General features: G+C 48.2%; 1 pseudogene; it reads left to right on the forward strand.

Annotated features, from left to right (window-relative positions):
- Window positions 1-23,682, forward strand: part of LOC119856888 — a 113,131-nt pseudogene that overhangs the window by 73,010 nt on the left and 16,439 nt on the right.

Below are 23,682 nucleotides of genomic sequence, written 5' to 3' on the forward strand. Positions count from 1 at the left end.
CTATCCCACAGTTCCCGCAGTCTCCACTGCCCATTGGAATTCTGCTTTGAGATCCCAGTGCCTGATGGGTTAAAAAACGTTGTCGCAGGTGGTTCTGGGTACATGTCGTCAGGCCCTCCCTCCCTCCGTGAAAGCAACGTCAGACAATCGTTTCGCGCCTTTTTTCCTGAGTTACCTGTGCAGACGCCATGTCATGGCAAGCATGGAGCCTGATCAGCTCACTGTCACCGTATGTCTCCTGGGTGCTGGCAGACGTGGTACTGCACTGCTACACAGCAGCAACAACCCATTGTCTTGTGGCAGCAGATGGTGCATTAGGCCTGAAAACCATCGTCATCGTGTCCAAGGTGCTCCTGGCCGCCTCGCTAAGGTCGGTCAGGAGAGCCTGGACAGACATGGGCGCAGGGATGAAATTAGGAGTGACTGGACCAGGTCATTCTCTTTAGTCCTGCCGGCAGTCCTATTGTACCATCTTATGGTGAGCAGGCAGGAGATGAGGATGGCTAGCAGTCCTATTGCACCGTCTGCTGCCAACCAAAGATGTAAAAGATAGATGGAGTGAATCAAACAAAACAAGAAATAGACCAGATTTGTTTTGTATTCATTTGCTCCCCCCTCCCTCTGTGAAATCAACGGCTGACAATCATTTTGGTGAGGACTACCAGGGGCACCTTGAAAACTTTAATGGAGATTCAGTCCTGCCTGAAATATCAGAGCGAGGGATAGCTTAGTGGGTTGAGCTTTGGCCTGCTAAACCCAGGGTTTTGAATTCAATCCTTGAGGGGGCCATTCTGTGTGACAGTTGTTTTTGTTTCTCCTTGATGTAAAGCCACTCCCTTTGTTGATTTTAATTCCCTGTAAGCCAACCCTGTAAGCCATGTCGTCAGTCGCCCCTCCCTCTGTCAGAGCAACAGCAGACAATCGTTCTGCGCCTTTTTTCTGTGCAGACGCCAAACCATGGCAAGCATGGAGCCCGCTCGGATCACTTTGGCAATTAGGAGCACATTAAACACCACGCGCATTATCCAGCTGTATATGCAGCACCAGAACCTGGAAAAGTGAAACCGGGCGAGTAGGCGACGTCAGCACGGTGACGAGAGTGATGAGGACAGGCACACAGACTTCTCTCAAAGCACGGGCCCTGGCAATGTGGGCATCATGGTGCTAATGGGGAAGGTTCATCCGGTGGAACACCGATTCTGGGCTCGGGAAACAAGCACAGACAGGTGGGACCGCATAGTGTTGCAGGTCTGGGATGATTCCCAGCTTTCGCATGTGTAAGGGCACTTTCATGGAATTTTGTGACTTGCTTTCCCCTGCCCTGAGGCGCAAGAATACCAAGATGAGAGCAGCCCTCACAGTTGAAAAGCGAGTGGCAATAGCCCTGTGGAAGCTTGCAACACCAACAGCTACCCGTCAGTCAGGAATCAATTTGGAGTGGGCAAATCTACTGTGGGGGCTGCTGTGATGCAAGTAGCCAACACAATCAAAGATCTGCTGATATCGACGGTTGTGACCCTGGGAAAGGTCATAGTGGATGGCTTTGCTGCAATGGGATTCCCTAACTGTGGTGGGGCCATAGACGGAACCCATATCCCTATCTTGGCACCGGAGCACCAAGCTGGCAAGTACATAAACCGCAAGGGGTACTTTTCAATAGTGCTGCAAGCACTGGTGGATCACAAGGGACGTTTCACCAACATCAACGTGGGATGGCCAGGAAAGGTACATGATGCTCGCATCTTCAGGAACTCTGGTCTGTTTCAAAAGCTGCAGGAAGGGACTTTCTTCCCAGACCAGAAAATAACCGTTGGGGATTTTGAAATGCCTATAGTTCTCCTTGGGGACCAGCCTACCCCTTAATGCCATGGCTCATGAAGCCATACACAGGCAGCCTGGACAGTAGTCAGAAGCTGTTCAACTATAGGCTAAGCAAGTGCAGAATGGTGGTAGAATGTGCATTTTGGACATTTAAAAGCGCGCTGGTGCAGTTTACTAACTCAGTTAGACCTCAGCAAAACCAATATTCCCACTGTTATTACTGCTGCTGTGGGCTCCACAATATCTGTGAGAGTAAGGGGGAGACGTTTATGGCGGGTTGGGAGGTTGAGGCAAATCTCCTGGCCGCTGATTACACGCAGCCAGACACCAGGGCGGTTAGAAGAGCACAGGAGGGCATGGTGCACATCAGAGAAGCTTTGAAAACCAGTTTCATGACTGGTTTGAAAGTTCTGTTTGTTTCTCCTTGATGAAACCCCCAACCCCTTGGTTCACTCTACTTCACTGTAAGCTAACCACCCTCCCTTCGATCACCACCTGCAAAGGCAATAAAGTGATTGTTGCTTCACATTCATGCATTCTTTATTAATTCATCACACAAATAGGGAGATAATTGCCAAGGTAGCCCGGGAGGGGTGGTGGAGGAGAGAAGCACCGGGAGGGGTGGTGGAGGTGGGAAGGACAAGGCCACACGGCACTTTAAAACTTATTGAATGCCAGCCTTCTGTTGCTTGGGCAATCCTCTGGGGTGGAGTGGCTGGGTGGCCGGAGGCCCCCGCACCGCGTTCTTGGGTGTCTGAGTGAGGAGACTGTGGAACTTGGGGAGGAGGGCGGCTGGTTACACAGGGGCTGTAATGGTGGTCTGTGCTCCTGCTGCCTTTCCTGCAGATCAACCATATGCTGGAGCATATTAGTTTGATCCTCCAGCAGCCTCAGCATTGAATCCTGCCTCCTCTCATCACGCTTCCGCCACCTTTCAGCTTCAGCCCTCTCTTCAGCCCGCCACTTACTTTCTTCAGCCCACTACCTCTCCTCCTGGTCATTTTGTGCTTTCCTGCACTCTGACATTGTCTGCCTCTATGCATTTGTCTGTGCTCTGTCAATGTGGGAGGACAGCATGAGCTCAGAGAACATTTCATTGTGAGTGCATTTTTTTTCACCTTCTAATCTTCACTAGCCTCTGGGAAGGAGAAGATCCTGTGATCCTTGAAACACATGTAGCTGGTGGAAAGGGGAAAAAAAAAAAAAGGGACAGTGGTATTTAAAAAGACCCATTTTATAGAACAATGGGTACACTCTTTCATGGTAAACCTTGCTGTTAACATTACATACGTAGCACATGTGCTTTTGTTCCAAGGTCGCATTTTGCTAGCCCCTCCCCATGGCTAAGAGCTGGGAACGTTTCTGTTCAGCCACAGGCAAACAGCCCAGCACGAACGGGCACCTCTGAATGTCCCCTTAAGAAAAGCACCCTATTTCAACTAGGTGACCTCACTCTCCTGAGGATAACGCAGAGAGATAAAGAAGGATGTTGTTTGAACGCCAGTAAACATACACTGCAATGCTTTGTTCTACAATGATTCCTGAGTACGTGCTACTGGCCTGGAGTGGTAAAGTGCCCTACCATGGTGGATGGAATAAGGCTGCCCTCCCCAGAAACCTTTTGCAAAGGCTTTGGGAGTACATCCAGGAGAGCCGGAAATGCCAGGGCAAATTAATCATTAAACATGCTTGCTTTTAAACCATGTATAGTATTTTAAAAGGTACACTCACCAGAGGTCCCGTCTCCACCGGGTCCGGAAGGCAGCCTTGGGTGGGTTCGGGGGGTACTGGCTCCAGGTCCAGGGTAAGAAACAGTTCCTGGCTGTCGGGAAAACCGGTTTCTCGGCTTGCTTGCTGTGAGCTATCTACAACCTCCTCCTCATCATCTTCCTTGTCCCCAAAACCTGCTTCCGTGTTGCCTCCATCTCCATTGAAGGAGTCAAACAACATGGCTGGGATAGTGGTGGCTGAACCCCCTAAAATGGCATGCAGTTCATCATAGAAGCGGCATGTTTTGGGCTCTGACCGGAGCGGCCGTTTGCCTCTCTGGTTTTCTGGTAGGCTTGCTTCAGCTCCTTAAGTTTCACGTGGCACTGCTTCGGGTCCCTGTTATGGCCTCTGTCCTTCATGCCCTGGGAGATTTTTTGACAAATGTTTTGGTATTTCGAAAACTGGAACATAGTTCTGATAGCACGGATTCCTCTCCCCACACAATGGTCAGATACCATACCTCCCGTTCGGTCCATGCCGGAGCTCTTTTGCGATTCTGGGACTCCATCATGGTCACCTCTGCTGATGAGCTCTGCATTCACCTGCAGCTTGCCCCGCTGGCCAAACAGGAAATTGAAATTCAAAAGTTCGCGGACCTTTTCCTGTCTGCCTGGCCAGTGCATCTGAGTTGAGAGTGGTATCCAGAGTGGTCACAACAGAGCACTCTGGGATAGCTCCCGGAGGCCAATACCATCTAATTGCATCCACAGTATCCCAAATTCGACCCGGCAAGGCCGATTTCAGCGCTAATCCCCTTGTCATGGATGGAGTAAAGAAATAGATTTTAAGAACCCTTTAAGTCGAAAAAAAGGGCTTTGTCATGTGGACAGGTGCAGGGTTAAATAGATTTAACGCTGCTAAATTCGACTTCAACTCCTAGTGTAGACCAGAGCTTAGTCATAGCTGTGAAATGTCAGGTTCCTTCAAGGTCTCTGCTGCCATGTGCTACCCAGCAGCAAAATGGTGGTAAATGTCAGCCCCTTTCAGTCCAGCTTCCTGTTGAAGGATAACTCAGGGCTACAGAGCCTGGGGCTAATCTCTGTGTAACTTGTTTATTACATACCTCAGTCCTGGCACAGCGGTGGTAGCAAACAGCACATGAGCAACAACCTCTTCCAGGAATCCCAGCCCAGCCACTGAGGGCAGCAATTCTGCCTTAAGAACTGACTCTAGTTAGACAAATAAGGCAGGGAGAAAACTCTCCTGCTTCTTGTAACAGCTCCCCATCTCCTCCAAAAGAATGAACAGTGTAGTATATTTAACAACCGTACAGTAGAACAATGCTGCATCCTTAGCAAAAGAATTGATACGTCTGTGTAATGGCACCACATGTCGACATCTGCCATGACTCAGCCCCCCCCAAAATATGGAGAAGGATCATAGACATTGCTGCTCAGAGTACGAACTGAACTTGCCTGGTGAGAGATGGGAAGAAATCTCTTCTAAGGAAGTTTCAGTGGGGTAACTGTGTTAGTCTGTTTCAGCAAAAACAACAAGAAGTCCTGTGGCAACTTAAAGACTAACAAATTTATTTGGGCATGAGCTATTGTGGGCTGGAACCATTTCATCAGATGCATGAAGTGGAAACTGAAGGGGGCAGATATATATCACATGCAAAGATGGGTGTGTTACATTACTATGCTTATGCCCAAATAAATGTGTTAATCTTTAAGGTGCCACAGGACTCCTTGTTGTTTCTTCTTAGGGAAGGTTTATTTCATTATTCTCCTGCCTGGGATCTCTTCCACTTTCGTCTGAAGCAGCGACCGAGAGCAGTGTCCTGTCATGCTAGATGCTGCGCAGCCACACGCTGACCGAGATCTGGGCCCTGTTTTGCTGGGCTGCACAAACATATAACTGAGTCGCTGCCTCCAGCACTTCAGTAAGAAAACTGATTCTTTCCCCCCAAACAGGCTCTTCAGGTTCCACACCGGACTTAATCCACCGGATCGAGGTAGGGGAGGCAGAACTCTGGATCAGTGATGCCGAGGACACCAGGGAAAGCTCCGGGCCTGAGAGCCCCTCTTCAGGTGAGTCATAGAATATTAGGGTTGGAAGAGACCTCAGGAGGTCATCTAGTTCAATCCCCTGCTCAAAGCAGGACCAACACCAACTAAACCAACTTTGTCAAGCCAGGCCTTAAAAACCTCCAAGGATGGAGATTCCACCACCTCCCTAGGTAACCCATTCCAGTGCCTCACCACCCTCCTAGTGAAATAGCGTTTCCTGATATCCAACCTAGACCTCCCCCACTGTAACTTGAGACCATTGCTCCTTGTTCTGTCATCTGCCACCACTGAGAACAGCTGAGTTCAATCCTCTTTAGAACCCCCTTCAGGTAGTTGAAGGCTGCTATCAAATCTCCCCTCACTCTTCTCTTCTGCTGACTAAATAAGCCCAGTTGCCTCAGCCTCTCCTCATAAGTCATGTGCCCCAGCTCCCTAATCATTTTCATTGCCTTCCTCTAGACGCTCTCCAGTTTGTCTCAAGACAGGATCAATCACGTAGGAAGAGTGCAAGGTCACGTCTAGGTGGAGGACGCCATTTTGTAGAGTAGGTCTCAGGCACCTGTAGTGCTTCACTGTAATGCTCTAAAACTGCCCCGCGTTCCAGACAGCTGCTGCCGGGGGCGCGGACGCACATGGGGGCCAGAGGAAATCATCCTGAGTGGCACAACTTGGAGTAAGCTGGTGTATGGGCTGGGTGTGAGGGAGAGGGGGTGGAATGGCCTTTGTCACATCCCCTCTTCTCCTGCTATCTCAGTGGCACAAAATCATGGTCACTTACATTACTTCAGTGTCCATGCTTAGCACAGCCCTCAGCCTGAATGGGCTCTCTGACTGTCTGTAGCTCAAAGGCCTACCGAGTAGCAGCCATTCACCCCTTCCAGCTCAGCAGTACCATGGATCAGGTTGTAAAACAAGACAAAAAATGTTTTTGAGGTTACAGCACACAAACCCTGAGTGACTTGGCATCCCCTCAACCCCCTTCTCTCCCCCCCCCAAAAAAAATCCCAACCTTTTTGAGTATTTTAGTTTAGATTTAGTTTTGCACAAAGAATGAAACAAATGTCAAGCTGAGGAATAAGCTACGTTGTGCTAAGCAGCTACTTTTGTCCACAGGAGGGGATTGTAGCCCCTCAACTGAACTATATTGAAACCAGTATTGTTAAAACAGCACAAACGCTGGGGAATAGCTCTCATGCTATAAAACAGGAGAAAGTGAAGAACCAGCACCATGTAAATAAAAACCTCTGTTTGAAATGAAACCAAAATCAGATTGAAAACAAACCATGGACCCTGTTTCAACTGCATGAGCACCGAGGGGCCCTAGTCCTGGGTCAGGGCACTGCCTGGATCCTGGGCAGTTTACGAATAAAACAAGACCCAAGAGGTGCATGGCACACATGGGAGCAGGTGCTAAGCGCTGCACAAACAACATAGGGTAGAACCAACATGAGTCAGGCTGCAGATTTTCACAGTATTTTGTCTCAAATTATGGAGCAGTTTCAATACATTTAGTTAAAGTCACAGGTCACAAAATTTACTGTGACTGCTTGAAGATTTTTAATAATACCTGCTCCCCTCCTTGCCCTGCCCAGAGGCACTTGCCACCCAAAGAAGTACGCTCCCCGCAGTACTGCAAGCCTAATCCCAGCCTGGTGCAGAGTGGTTGGTGTTTAGAGAGCTTATTCCTTCACCCTCTCACTTCCCTGGTCCTTCTCGCATAAACAGAGAGCAACAATGTCCGAAGGTGCAAACAATTCGATGTTTACTGGGGTGAACTTCCAGCAAGCTTAAATAGAAGTTCCTTGTTCCTTATTTTTGAATCCCAATTTACTTCCTCTTTGCCCCTAATTTATATTGTAATATTCTCAGCTATACCTTAGCCAATCATTTTACTGAAATCTATCTAACCAATCCGAACATACTGTAACATAATTCTCTAACCAATTATATGTCACTATCCTAATTAACTTACATCTAGCAAAATTAATTATACAGCAGACAGAAAGAATTCGAGAACCAGACAGATTAACAATAGAAAAGTGGAGCCCTAAAGATAAAACTTACAGAAATGAGGGTTTCACAACCAGAACTATTGAGAAGTGATTTCTTGCTAGACAAACTAATTTTTCTTTAACCATCTTTCTCTGGTGGTGATAGGCATTATTAGCACAGGATTGTATTCCTAACAGCCCACTAGCACCTTCTTTCAATATGACTAGGTTGGAATGTGAGGAGGTGACCGGTCGCTTCCCAGCTTATGGCTGCCCCTGCTGCTTAGCCAAAGGCCTTAGCCTAAAGAACAGGGCCTCAGACTGTCACAGTGAGAGAAAAAAGAACAGGAGGAGTTGTGGCACCTTAGAGACTAACAAATTTATTTGAGCATAAGTTTTCGTGGGCTAAAACTCACTTCATCGGATGCATGCAGTGGAAAATACAGTAGGAAAATATAGCTATATATACACACACAGAGAGAACATGAAAAAATGGGTGTTGCCATACACACTATAATGAGAGTGATCAATTAAGGTGAGCTATTGTCAGCAGGAGAAAAAAACCTTTTGTAGCCATAATCAGGATGGTCCATTTCTAACAGTTGTCAAGAAGGTGTGAGTAACAGTAGGGGGGAAAATAAGCATGGGATAATAGTGTTACTTTGTTTAATGACCCATCCACTCCCAGTCTTTATTCAAGCCTAATTTAATGGTGTCCAGTTTGCAAGTTAATTCCAATTCAGCGTCTCTCGTTGGAGTCTGGTTTTGAAGTTTTTTGTGAGAGAAGGCCCTTACACAGATTCTTTCTTTTATACCTCTATAACTAGCTAAATGATAAACATATACCTAAATTCTTAAAGTATAGGCCTTTGCAGGCAGGCCTGCATATCTGTATCCTAACAGTTGGGGTAGGCTGGAGTGGATGTGGGTGGCAATGCCATTCACTGAAGTTTGGCCCTTTCCCCCACTATCATGACTGGGGTGAGGGGCAAATGTGAGTGGCACTGTAAACCCACAGGCCAGGTCTCAATATCTGGAGCGAAGCATTGGGTCCAGCCCTGTGGGAGAGGAACCGCCATTGCAGGCAGAGGTGCAAATCCCAAAAACAGTCACCTGGAAATGGGGAAATCGCTCTATCTGTGACATTTTTCCTTCCTTGGCAAACCTGCATCCCTAATGATGAGCTAACACCAAAATGGCCTCTGCTCTCTCCAGCAGGGCACGGGATCCCGGGAGAAACGAGGACACAGTCTGAATGCAGGGACAGCACAGAAGGAGAGCAGGATCCCACAGCCCACACGGGGGTCAATATGCTGGATACAGTTCATTTCCTGGGTAGACTCAGCCAGAGATTCCCCATGGGCCGGTGTCCCCACCAGTGCATCGACTGCGGCAAGAGGTTCAGCAATCCCTCTGCACTGAACCAGCACCAGCGCACGCACACTGGGGAGCAGCCGTATTGCTGTGCCAACTCTGGTCAGAGGCTCAACAATGCCAGCACACTGACCCAGAATCAGCACACGCACATCAGGGAGCAGTCGTATTGCTGTGCTGATTGTAACAAGGGTTTTGCACACAGCTCAAAGCTGAGAGTACATCAGCGCACGCATACTGGGGAGCGGCCATATCGCTGTGCTGACTGTGGCAAGGGCTTTGCACAGATCTCAGATCTGAGATCACACCAGCACATGCACACTGGGGAGCGGCCGCACCGCTGTGCTGAGTGTGGCAAGGGCTTTGCATCGAGCTCAAATCTGAGTAGACATCAGCGCACACACACTGGGGAGCGGCCATATCGCTGTGCTGACTGTGGCAAGGGCTTTGCACAGCTTGCACACCTGAGAAGACACCAGCGCGCACACAGCGGGGAGCGGCCGCACTGCTGCACTGACTGTGGCAAGAGCTTTGCAGAGAGCTCAAAGCTGAGAACACACCAGCACACGCACACCGGGGAACGACCGTATCACTGTGTTGACTGTGGAAAGGGCTATGCACAGATTGCACACCTGAGAATACACCAGCGCACGCACACCGGGGAGCGGCCATACAGCTGCACCGACTGTGGGAGGAGCTTTGCGACGAGCTCAACACTGAGAATACACCAGCGTCTGCACACAGGGGAGCGGCCGCACCACTGCACCGACTGCGGCAAAGACTTTGCACAGAGCTCAACCCTGAGAATGCACCACCGCATGCACACCGGGATGCGGCCGCATCACTGCACCGACTGTGGCAAGAGCTTTGCAGAGAGCTCAAAGCTGAGAATACACCAGCGTACACACACTGGGGAACGGCCATATCGCTGCACCGACTGCGGAAAGGGCTATGCACAGATTGCACACCTCAGAATACACCAGCGCGCACACACAGGGGAGCGGCCGTACCGCTGTGACGATTGCAGCAAAAGCTTTACCAATGCCAGTGCATTGACCAAACATCAGCGCACATACACACACACACACCGGGGAGCAGCTGAACCGCTGTGCCAACTGTGGTAAGAGGTTCAACAATGCTAACAGCTGACCCAACACCAGTGCATGCACCCCAAGGAACGGCCATTCCAATGCACTGTCTGCAGAAAGAACTTTGCACTGAGCTAATACCTGAGAATACACCAATGCATTCCCAGCGGGGAGCAGTTATACAGGTGTGCTGACTGTGGCAAATGCTTTGCTCACTTGGGCAACCTCACCTGGCACCAGTTGACTCTCAACTTGACTTGCCCTTCTGCCACCACCAGGGCCCGAGGGGCTTCTGGCAGCTGGTGGGCCTGGCACAGTGCCAGCAGAATCAGACCAGGGCATGGTCCTGTCCCCATGATGCCCAGCAGAGACTGTATGGGGCACGGAAGGGGACTTGACTAAGCAGTATGGGGAAGAGCAGAGAGGTGGGGGGATTTTAGAGTAGATGGTCACAGCCTACTCCATTAGGGAGCCCCTGCATCTAGGTGGGGTCCAGCCAGGGGTCTCCCTGTCAAACTCCCCACAACACATATAGCTGTGAGGCAGCCAGGACAATTCCCTCTCCCCCCATCTAGATGGGACTGAATCAGAAACTTCCCCCCACAGCTGCCTCGGTTTTAGCCAAGGAGTGACTCTTGGGTGACATCTGAAGCTGGGATTTGCTGTCCTGTCTCAGCATGGATTGATCTGATCTGAGACCTGATGAACTGTGTGACTGGCAAGTGCACACAGAGAGTTTTGCATTACTCCTTGGAGAATTCTATGCCAAAAAAAAAAAAATTCTGCACACCATATTTTAAAATTCTGCATATTTTGTCAAAATAACACAATATAATCACTCTAGTTTCAATTATTTTGGTAATTTATTTCAAACTACTTATGAGCAACTATGTTTGCAACAATACAAACAACAGACGACAAAAAAGATTCAGGAAGTGATTTTTTACAAATAGATTCCTTACTAGCCTTTTAACACATGTAAACTACAATATCAAAACGTATTTCCCGCATCCCTCAGAAGCAGTGCAAAGGCTTGAGAGAGCCAGGTGTAATGGAGAAGCTGAGGGAGAGGGAAGTAATTGCTGGGAAGGAGCCTGGAGTGAACTTTGAGAGTTGTTGGGTGTGGGTGGGAGAAGTATGGAAGAGGGGGATTTGTGGAGAGAGGGGAAGCACTTAGAGAAGAGGAAAGTGATCAGGAACAGTCAGCATGGATTAACCAAGGACAAGTCATGCCTGACTAATCTAATTGCCTTCTATGACAAGATAACTGGCTCTGTGGATGAAGGGAAAGCAGTGGACGTGTTGTTCCTTGACTTTAGCAAAGCTTTTGACACGGTCTCCCACAGTATTCTTGCCAGCAAGTTAAAGAAGTATGGGCTGGATGAATGGACTTTAAGGTGGATAGAAAGTTGACTAGATTGTTGGGCTCAACGGGGGTAGTGATCAATGGCTCCATGTCTAGTTGGCAGCCAGTATCAAGTGGAGTGCCCCAAGGGTTGGTCCTCGGGCCAGTTTTGTTCAATATCTTCATAAATGATCTGGAGGATGGTGTGGATTGCACCCTCAGCAAGTTTGCAGATGACAGTAAACTGGGAGGAGAGGTAGATACGCTGGCGGGTAGGGATAGGATACAGAGGGACCTAGACAAATTAGAGGATTGGGCCAAAAGAAATCTGATGAGGTTCAACAAGGACAAGTGCAGAGTCCTACACTTAGGATGGAAGAATCCCATGCACCGCTACAGACTAGGGACCGAATGGCTCGGCAGCAGTTTTGCAGAAAAGGACCTGGGGTTACAGTGGACAGGAAGCTGGATATGAGTCAACAGTGTGCCCTTGTTGCCAAGAAGGCCAATGGCATTTTGGGATATATTAGTAGGGGCATTGCCAGCAGAGCGAGGGACGTGATCATTCCCCTCTATTCGACATTGGTGAGGCCACACCTGGAGTAGTGTGTCCAGTTTTGGTCCCCACACTACAAAAAGGATGTGGAAAAATTGGAAAGAGTCCAGTGGAGGGCAACAAAAATGATTAGGGGACTGGAACACATGACTTATGAGGAGAGGCTGAGGGAACTGGGATTGTTTAGTCTGTGGAAGAGAAGAATGAGGGGGGATTTGATAGCTGCTTTCAACAACCTGAAAGGGGGTTCCAAAGAGGATGGATCTAGACTGTTCTCAGTGGTAGCAGATGACAGAACGAGGAGTAATGGTCTCAAGTTGCAGTGGGGGAGGTTTAGGTTGGATATTAGGAAAAACTTTTTCACTAGGAGGGTGGTGAAACACTGGAATGCGTTACCTAGGGAAGTGGTGGAATCTCCTTCCTTAGAAGTTTTTAAGGTCAGGCTTGACAAAGCCCTGGCTGGGATGATTTAGTTGGGGATTGGTCCTGCTTTGAGCAGGGGGTTGGACTAGATGACCTCCTGAGGTCCTTCCAACCCTGATATTCTATGAAGAGTGATTGATAGAGACTGGGGAATCCTCCTGTATGGAACCCTGTCTCACCCTTGGGCTCTCCCATTGATTCAGGCACATCTGCCCGCTGTCCCTGAACCCTCTTTTATCCCCCTGTGTCCCTGCATCCCCACTTGCATTCTGCTCCTACCTCAGTGTTACCTCACGAGCTCCTGTGTCCTGTGCCCCTCACCCTCCGCCCAGGAGACCTGTATGCCCTATTCTGTCCATCTCCCCCATATTCCTTGCCTCCAAATCAGACTCCACGGGCAGAGCACTGTGAAGTATCCTCTGACCCCCTCCCTCTCTGGCTGGCTGCTCCAGCCATAAACCAGCTGCCCTCTCTTCTGGTGCCACAGCAGCCCCCGGGGGGGAAGGCGTAATTGCAGTGCTTCTCCATCAAAATCAATTATTCTGGAGTGAAAAATAACTTGTGGAGCACATGAAGTTTGTGCTTGCGCAGGTGGCACAGAATTCCTCCATGAGTATCGCATATGAAATGACATCACTGATGTAATTATTGACGTGTAGGGAAAAGTCAAGCTCTGGCACAGACGTGCGTTGAGTTGTTCGTGTTCTTTCCTCAACTGTTCTCTGCTGTTAGCCACGCCCACAGACTACGCAAATGAGTCAAATCACTGTATATGTCTCTGTGATGAACTGCTCTCCAAGGAGCCACCCAGGAGTGGAAAGAGACTTTCCATCAGAGACAGATTTACAGTGAAACACAGGGTGCCCTGGCACAGGGCCCCCCAACAACAGGGTACCCTAGGGCCGGGCAGTTGCGAGGGCAGAAGCTTGGTCCTGCTGCAGGCTCCGCACCCACCGGCAGCCAAGCTCCCTCCTCCCTGCCTCCTCCCCAGAGCATGCTGCGTTCCTGTCCCTCCCTTTCCCTCTTCCCCTTCCCCTCCCTCCCAATGCTTCCCCTGCTGCTGAACAGCTGTTTGCTGGTGCTCAGGTCGCTCCGGGAAGGAGGGAGAGGAGGGAGAGGAGAAGGGCCGCAGCGCACTCGGGGAGGAGGCGGAGAAGAGGTGGGGGAGGGGCCTTAGGGAAAGGGGTGGAATTGGGGCAGGGCGGGGCCCCCACACATATCACCCCCAGCTCCCTGCCATGAGCTGCTCAGGGCAGGGGACTGGGAGCACCCCCACGATCCCAGTCCTAACTCCTGCACCCCCCTCACAAACCCGCAGCCCTCCCTGACTCCTGCATCCCCCAGACATCCTTAGCACCCCCACACCCCATGCCCTGTCTACTGCACCCCTCCACATCCCCATCCCCAGCACCAAACGGGAGCTCCTGCACACACACACACACATTCCCACCACCCCTCGCACCAAACAGGAGTTGCCCCAGGTCAGCACTCCATACCCCAACCTCCTGCCCCAGCCCTGAGCCCCCTCCTGCACACTAAGTCCTGGCCAGACCCCGCACCCCAACTGTTTTTTACATTTTTTTTTATAAAGGGCTCTTAGCCAAAGCGCTCTACAATCGTTAACTAACGGTACAAACAATATTTGGAAAGATCATGAAGTGGTCCACCGAGACCCTCTGCGATCTTCAAGTGGTCTGTGGAAAAATGAAATAGACTACAAAAACAATCAAGGTACCTCCCTTTATTTTCATTTACTTCCCATGACTTATAGGAGGAGGATGAAGAAAAAAAGAATGGAAAAGGAGGGGAGATAAGAGATAATGTTCTTTTTCTTGGTTGGGTCCCAAGGAGGGGCCCCAAAAATGAAGTTGAGCACAGGGCCTCACTAACTCTAAACCACCACTGCTTTCCATAGAGATTGTTCAGATTTGTAGATGGAAATTTCTGTTAGGGATGTAAATACTGTTTAAAAAGTTAACCACTCAAATGATTAAAATATGTCATTTAAACAGTTAACCGTTTACGCGGCTGGGGCCCATCTGGCTGGGTCCACTTTGGCTGGTGCTACTCTGGCTGGGCCCGCTCCAGCCGGGCAGCGCTGCTCCGGCCAGGTGTCGTGTCTGAGCCCGGTCCGGCCGTGCAGTGCTGCTGCAGCTGATCAGTACAGCTGGGCCCGCTCCGGCTGACGCGGGGATTAATAGGTAAGACTATGCTTACCGGGTAATCACTTTACCTTTTACATCCCTAATTTCTGCACACAGCTAAGAGTGCTGATGGAAGGAGCATGGAGTCATGCAAAGCTGGCCAAAGGAGCACAGGGCAGGGAGCCCATGGAAAGTAGCTTGTGGAGGTAGGTTACTGACTGGAGCTGAGGTTCACTCCATGACCCCACAGGTCTAACACCAACTGGGACAACACAAAGTGTTTTACACGGGAAAACTGGAGTTTTCCAAAGTCTCAAGAGGTCTCTGGGACGGAATACACCGCTGTATTCAAACCCTACACACTACTACAATCATCTTTGTACAAATTATGCCTTACAAGGTAGGTATCATTTGAAAACTAATAACTAACTGGCCTGTATTATCATAGTGAAATGTATGCAGCAACTTTATATAAAAATCTATGAATATAAGCTGAAATTGCAACTGAAGCGTGTTTACCAGACACGTCTCAGGAGTGGGTAAAACTGTTTCTCAAAAACAAAGGAGATGTTAGCTGAGTTGTCATCAAAGCTGATGGGTCATCACCTATCAAGCAGCCATTTTTTGGAAAGGAAGGCAATCAGGAACAAACTGATCTGCATTTTAGCAAACAGCTGCATGAAACCTCTTCTCCACCAAAGTTCATGTCTTCCCACATCTAGGAGTCACTGAGACAATTCTGCATTTCAAAGGGTGATTGAACTATAAAAAAGAGAGGCAAAAATAACTTGTGTTATTTTTCCTTTTCATTTCTTGTTATCACCTAAGAGGACCAAAAAAAAAAAAAAAGCAGCCCTTGGACCTCAGGAACTGATCCTGAACTAAAAACTTGGTCAGCAATGCTCCTGGAAACCTGTGGTAAAGGACTTCACTTTGCACCACGTCTAGTTTGTTCAGTTTAGTCCTGAGAAGTGTTTATATCTTTCTTTTTCTTGAAACCATTTCTGACTTTGATGCCCCATCACTTGAAATCTACCTTTGTGATTAAATAAATTTTTCTTCTTTAATTGAAATGAAATTAACTGTGTGGGCAACTCCATTTGGGGTGGGAAAAATGTCTGTATATTGATCCCCTTAGAGGGGCAATGGACTTATTCTATCAGGACTGTCCAGGAAAAGGCTGGACAATACAAGCCACATATATTTGGGGGGAAATCTGGGACTGTGTGTGTATTGGGATCACCCTGCAGTAATAACCAAGGCTGTGAAAGCCAGAGTGTGAGCAGAGCATGGCTGGCTGGCAGCAGCTACACACAGAAAGTCGGGGTAAGGCTGGAATGCTGGAGGCTGTTTGTGAGTCATCTGGGTTGGGAGAGACAGCCTCAAAGCATTACAGGGCAACCCAGGTTACAGGGCAGGCAGCGACACCGGCCCATCTCCCCACTGCATGTTTGGATTACACTCTGGATGTGATTGTCTCATTGTCTCCTTAGATAATGAGAATGGACATAACTCCTATCCTGGTTGGATGTTCCAAGATTCTGCCATGAGTACAGGTCGTTTCCTAATTGGCTCAGGCCAGCTTTTCCCAGCAGCGTGACCAAGCTGCACGATCCAGCAGAAATGGTATAAAATGTCCCATGTTGTTCAGCATGTCGCTTCCTCAAGTCAAAATGTCTGCATGAAGGAGGTTTCAGAGTAGCAGCCGTGTTAGTCTGTATTCGCAAAAAGAAAAGGAGTACCGGTGGCAAATGCATCCGATGAAGTGAGCTGTAGCTCACGAAAGCTTATGCTCTAATAAATTTGTTAGTCTCTAAGGTGCCACCGGTACTCCTTTTCTTTTTGCATGAAGGAGACGTGAGTGGGACCAGCATTGCTTCATCAGGGAGAGCACCCCCTGCCGGGTAACAACTTTAGTTGGGTTGCTGACAAGCACCCTATTAACTCTGGCTTTTAAAGTCCGCTGAGAAATCCACCCAGAGAACAGGCATCTGGCTGGCACAGCGCCTTGAGTGAATCACTGGAACGAACTCCCTCTCTGTCTCTAGAACCAGTCACTGCAATGGTGAAACTGAGCCAGAGAAGTCACCTCCATGCCAGCTCGAACGGATATGTAGAAAAAAAAAGTCATTTTGCATATTTATACACTGGTTAATGAATTGACAACATGGTTGTGTTAATCGAATTGCTTCATATCTGAGTTAACACCCTCTGGGCGACCAAAATGTCTGATGTGCAGAGGCAACTGGTAACTGCTGGTAGTGCGGGGGGGGGGCCCAATGTAAAGGCTCTGGTGCTCCACTGCAGGTTCAGGGCAGGTACTCAAGCGACAAAGAAGTTTTGATTTTTAGACCTACTTTTGATGTCATTGTGTCGGGTTCCCCCGCTCCCCCCTGCGTGCCACCTGATATACTGGGGTACCACTGAGCCCACCTGTTCCACCAGCCTGGGCTCCCTTACCCTGTCCTGCTGAGCCAGGCCCTCAAGCCTCCTTCAGCAGACACAGGTAGGGCCACAACCAACTGCAGAAAGACACAGACCCTGAAATCAGCACTGCATGGGAAGGCTTCAAATAAGGAATTCCTCACATAGGTGCCGACTTCGTGGGTGCTCCGGGGCTGGAGCACCCACGGGGAAAAATTAGCAGGTGCTCTGCACTCACCAGTAGCCAAGCTCCCCCGTCCTCGCCTCCTTCTCCCACCCCGAGCAGGCCGAGTCCCTGCTCCTCCCCCTCCCTCCCAGCGCTTCTCCCCCACCCCCGCCACCTAACTACTGTTTGGTGGCGCTTAGGACTTTCCGGGATGGGGGGAGGAACAGGGATGCAGCACGCTCGGGGGAGGAGGCAAGGAAGAGGCAGGGCAGGGGCGGGGTCTGGGGGGAAGGGGAGGCGGGGTGGGGTGAGAAAAGGCAGGGTGGGTGGGACTTTGGGAAAGGGGTGGAATGGGGGTGGGGTGAGGGGCAAGGCGGTGCAGGGGCAAGGGGTCAAGCACCCACCAGGCAGAGAGGAAGTCGACGCCTATGATTGCCCAGCACTCAAGTGCACAACCCAAAATTATACTGTCTTGCACTGCATAGAGAACTATACAGCATAAGCTCATGAAATTCGCCCCCTTCCTCAGTGTGGAGGAAGATACGCACAGCTTTTGCCCCCCAGTTATGAATTTCAGAAACTGGTTTTAGCGAAAACAAAACCAAGTTCATTAACTATAAAAGATTGATTTAAGTTATTATAAGAGATAGCAAACAGATCAAAACAGATTACCTATCAACTAAAACAAACACGCAAGCTAAACTCAATATGCTAAAGAAAGTGGTTGTAAGCATTAATTTCTCACCCTAAATGTTATTTTAGGCAGATTGCAGAGGATCTTGAAGGCAAACTGCTCTTGCTCACAACTTAAAACTTCAGATGTTCCTTTCACAGGCTAGACCATTTTCCAGCTCTTCTCTCCCCACAGCCTGCGTCTTTGTTTGTTGCTGCTAGCAGGCTGGCTTACAGGACAACTGACACAGTTGCTGGTAAAAAGCACTTTATTTCCCTTCCCACAGCCATATATATACAGCACTTGTTTATTCCTTTTCTGTTGTTTATCACCCAATGTTCTCATCATTCTTATCTTTGGGTTCCATTATCTTGTGGTGGTAAAGACTCTCAGGTGCTGCTTATATCATTAGTCCTTAGTTCAGCCAAAGTTTAGTCCTCAGTCCAGCCAAAATCTTCTGGCCTTGTCCTTTATCTCTTGTACTGTTATTTTCCATTACTTGTCACACATTTCTAAAGCATCTGATACTCAGCATTTCCCACATCTCCCCCTTTTTGTTAAAAAGCAGCTTGAATCATCCGTGACATTCCCCAACGCATACATTGAACTATATATGGACCACACAAACGAATTATACCAATACAGATACCAATTAATAAAAGAGTGTCCTATAATGACGTTATTCATATTTTGTTCTAATTTTGCAAGTAACTCATGAACAGAGTGAGAATGATCTGACAAATTAACACAACACATACCCTCAAAATCTTCACATCCGTGTCCATGTGCTAATAACAAAAATTCACCGCAGCACTATTATATAAAACTGCATGGCAAATGCTATCTACATCGATTAATAACTCAGTTAATATTTCAAAAATTAGATTAAACTGTTTAATACTCCAACACACTAATTTCTCTAAATTAAAAGCATTTTCCATAATAGCAACACCAGGGATGCTTAAGCAATAGAAAATCAATCGCAGCTCGATTATCTAAAATGGCATCTCTTAATTCCTGTTGTTCCATACTTAAAAGAGCAATTGCCTGTGATGTAGCATTAAGCGCTTTAAGAGCAAAACAAGCTAATGCATTCAAAGTTTGCACCGTATAATAAGTTGCAAAGCCAGGAATGCCTGCAACAGCATTCAGCAAAGCCAAATATTCTGAGTGACTATATAAGGTAACATCGGCGGAACACGTATTTTGCAGGGCCGTGCTTCGCCGATTTCGCTGCTGATTCTTTCCGGGCAACAAAAGGGTCATTCGGCTAAGACAACACAAGGTATTACGACTTAGATTGGCAAGAATATAACTAAAGGTTCGTTTGCTGCAGGTAAAAAACCAACCAGAGGGCAAAATAATATGTCCATAATTAAAAGAAACATTAACCGCATTAGTACAATTCAAAAGGGGGGCACTTACGGTTTGGCAGCCCATGGGTATCTTTGCGCGTGTGCAATTAACCACTCGCGCACACGTTACATTATCTGCCCCGGCTGGGTACGGGGTATGTAAAGATAGGGCCCCAGGGGGCAAGGAGTAATTGGCGGGGCCCCAATTTGCCATATTCAAATACTGTGAAGACAAATTGGCATAAGCTGCAAGCATGGTGTGACTGCCAGTTTCTTTGGGATGATGACATATGGGCACAAGACAAGTGCCCAGTAGTTCCCCGGCTGCCACAGAATCAGACAAACAAAAGTGTGTGACATTGGCTATCAATGCTAGACGTTCCCATAGGTTATACATCATTCGCACGCATAGGGGTACAAGGAGTCCCCCCTGTAACCCAAGCAATACCACTATAACAATATCGATAACCCACATCCTCATTCTGGAAATAAACAGGATACGGCCACAAGCACAACCTCCTCTGATGCGGATCAATTCCTGTCATTACGGTTACTCTTTTCCGCGCTTGCACTATTAGCATGGCTATTGCTTCAATTCTGGAAGTTACCGTACCCACATTTTTACACGGTGGAAATATCCATTCCAAACCGACTAGGGGGTCTTTATCCCTAGTATCCCACTGAAATAATAGCGCTTCCAATACTGCATCTAGGCTAAAGACCGCTACCACGAAGGGTAAGTTTTCCCGATATCTCCCGGAATAACCCTCCCCCACCTTCTGTCCTATTCGTTGTAATGCTTGCTTCTGTAGTACCGACAGTTGTCGTTTATCTCCAGGGCTCTCCCCCCTTCTAATAAGGGAAGAAGAGGAATTATATCCTGATTTGTGATGCCACAAAGGGGGCGAAGCCATTGCAGTTCACCTAGCAGTTTCTGTGCATCATACAGTGTGCGTACATGAGGAGAGATTTTCAACTGCTGGGGGCGTACGGTGCAGTCAGTGATCCGAAGTCCCAAATACAAAAAAGGGGCTTTAGTCTGACCTCTTTTCTTGGGGCAATCCCGTTTTAAATGACCCATCTTTCCACACTAATAACACGCCCCCTCCCTTCCTCTACGCCAATTCGACTTGGAGGTATTCAAGGCTACCGCCAAGGCGCGTGCATGAATCTTTGCCTTATCCTCCTCCTCCACCAAAGGAGCACGAGTGCAGACTTCAATCATGTCGACTAGGGAGGCCGATTTTGGTAAGGTCACCAAAATCTTCTTACACGTGGGGTTAGCATTTTGAAAGGCTAAATCTACCCCCAATGCCGATCTGGCGTCTGGTGTTAAATTAGGGACCCTATCCAATGCCGTCCTTAGGCGGTCCAAAAAGAGGGCAAAAGATTCGCCCACTCCCTGCGTGACTTTTAAATAGGGAGGTGAAGGGGTGCCCAAATCAGGGAGCTCTTTGAATTCCTCCAATGCTAGAAGCTGAGACTGTTGTAATATTTGGGGTACCAATCGCGCCTGTAGCTGAGGCTCTTCAAATCGCCCCTGTCCCAACAACATGTCTATTGATGCTACCTGGAGAGGGACATCCCGGGGTCTATCTAAATTAAGCACTGCCGCGTGCTCAGCCTTTTTTCTCCATGAATCCTTCCATAATAATCTCTGTGTGGGTGTTAACAACATGTCTGCAAATTTCTGGGCGTCAAAGGGACACATCGCTTGCCCCGAGAATATTTGTTCTAATAACGCTTGTACATACGGATTTTTCAAGCCATACGCCACAATAGCTTTCTGAGCCTCCCTCATCAATTTCCAGTCTAACGGCACCCAAGATTTAACCCCCTCCCTTGATACCGATACTGGGAAAGTAGCCGGCATGGCATCCAAAAATTCCCCTTCAATTATAGCATCCTTTATCAATCCATGCCAGCGCTTAATTGGGTCAGGAGATCCCACTCCTCCCCCCCATCCCTCCAAATCACCCCCGTCCCCCGTTCTTCTTGCCCTCGTCCAATTGAAGAACACGTAGGTGGCGGAGGTTTCACTTTTGGTCGAACCGGTTGCGTAGCAGGGACATAAATTTTGCGATATTCTTCCTCTGCTGTCGGTCGCAACTCTCCCTCGGGAGTGAGGTGCTCCGTACAACCGTAATACCCACACAACCTACAAATATGGGGCAAACGTGAGGGGTCAGGTATGCCCTGCTCTTGAAGCTGTTGCAGCAAATGCGATCGTGACGATCCTTGCGGTCTGTTTTCCTTTCTATCCAGCTCATCCATCATCTGTTGAGCTGCAATACCTTCCTTATATAACCACCGAATTATCTGGTCCTGCGTCAAGTTATCAAACTCTCCAGTTTTAGGCAAGTCAATAATCCGAACGTGTCGGGGAGGGGCTGATGGCACAACCGCGGGCGGCAATCCTGACCCCCCCCTTGTAACGGGTTCTCTGGATTGCCCGATGACGATTCCCCCGACACAGGCTGATCCACGGCCATCGGTTCGCCCCGATCTGAGTCGTCATCCTTCAAGGGCAATGGTACCTCACTGGGGTCTAACAGCGCCAAAGGAATCATAGGCGTTGTTTTACCAAAAAAGTCTTTCGCTCCTACCGTGAAGGCCCCTTTCGCTGATGATTCTAATGCCTCGCGTAAGGCAATACGCACCCCTGCCTGAGCCGCTGTGGTGGTAATGGCTCGATGAACAGTCCGCCAGATAGGGCTCAAGGCAGCAGCTTCTTTATTTCCGACCCCCACAAAGTCCCACAGGTCTTCCCCCACTGTTTTTCACACCGAGGAGTCAAACACATTCTTTGCATTAACCAGGACACCCCGTCGCTTTCCCCACCGAAGCAATTTTTGCAGAGCTTCTGGGGAAAATTTTTCTCCCTGGTTATTAAGCAGATTGCTTAAGACCTTAAACACGGCCTGCTAATCTGCTGATGCTGCAGCTCCCATTATGAGAGATATTCCCCGCCGCTCACCTTTCAGTGGGAGCTTCCCCGCCTCTTGGGCGTCCCGGTCCCTCACCTGAACGGAGGACACCGGCAGCGGCGGTCCCTGCTATTTCTTCCTCTGTCCGTGGTATCAAATTCACAGAATTCTATCACGTCGGGGTCACCATTTGTTGCTGCTAGCAGGCTGGCTTATAGGACAACTGACACAGTTGCTGGTAAAAAGCACTTTATTTCCCTTCCCACAGCCATATATATACAGCACTTGTTTATTCCTTTTCTGTTGTTTATCACCCAATGTTCTCATCATTCTTATCTTTGGGGTTCCATTATCTTGTGGTGGTAAAGACTCTCAGGTGCTGCTTATATCATTAGTCCTTAGTTCAGCCAAAGTTTAGTCCTCAGTCCAGCCAAAATCTTCTGGCCTTGTCCTTTATCTCTTGTACTGTTATTTTCCATTACTTGGCACACATTTCTAAAACATCTGATACTCAGCATTTCCCACATTTGTTTCTTAAATGTTCACAGCAAACATCTTGGGCGGGGATTCAGTGAAAAACAAACACTGATTATGTCACTCCCCTGCCTTAAATAGGTTTCACATATGGCCAGAATCCCTTGTTTTCCAGTGTGATTCTGTCCCCAGTCAGTGGAAAAGTACTAATTTTATCATGGAGTTCAGTATCTGGCGACGTGAGCACATGACCCTGCAGCCGCAACTCAAAGTCTGTTTGCTGGGTCCACAGGAAGGCTTTCCAGGAAGGTGGGATACTGGAATCTTAAAAGACCTATTGTTTTTCCTAGTAGCCCATCCAGACTGATTGCATTGTCTGAAAACTCACTTGTAATTGATTCATAGTCAATATTCCTAACTTCAGATACCGAAATGAGACATGGTTACAAATAGGATAATCATATCCAGTAATCATAACCTTTCCAGTGAGACCTCACATAACCCATCTTGCATAAAATACATCTGTTATGCTATAATCACATAATAATATTTCTGTGAAGAATATGGGGCGTAGTGTCACAGTCATGTTGTACAAAACTATGCAATAGCAGACAGAGACTGTTCTAAAAGAGAGCTACACATGAAGTAGCTCTGGGTTGCACTGATGTATTGTATCAATTTGAAGAACAGAGATATTTGCAAACTAAACCTTTGATATGATCTTTTGGGGCTCTTGTGATAATATCAGCACCCAATAATTATGTCAGGAATCAGTTCTAATTTAACCATATAAAATTATTTCCCCTCTGCATTTGAATCTCCGCTGGATTTACAAGGAAAGCTTGGCTCTCTTCGGTGTCACAAGTCTCAGAAATCTCATGCTAACCCTCCTGAGGACTATGATGTCTCTCTTCTGGTATCTATAGGTTCACAGAATGCTGAACATGGAGCATCAGTAGCAAAGCTGGAAAAACAGGTATCGTGGCAGGAGGGGAGCGGTTTGAAAGAATTTTTGGAACGTAAATTAAAACAGATTTCTGTGCTCAATCTCCTGTACCCAGCCTAGTGATCAGGGACGTTCCAGTCACCTATCTGAGCTTGCCTGTAATTCCATTTTCTTTTTACAGTTCACTTTTAACTAG

This window comes from Dermochelys coriacea, chromosome 6, assembly GCF_009764565.3.
Source record: "Dermochelys coriacea isolate rDerCor1 chromosome 6, rDerCor1.pri.v4, whole genome shotgun sequence".
Taxonomy (NCBI): Eukaryota; Metazoa; Chordata; order Testudines; family Dermochelyidae; genus Dermochelys; species Dermochelys coriacea.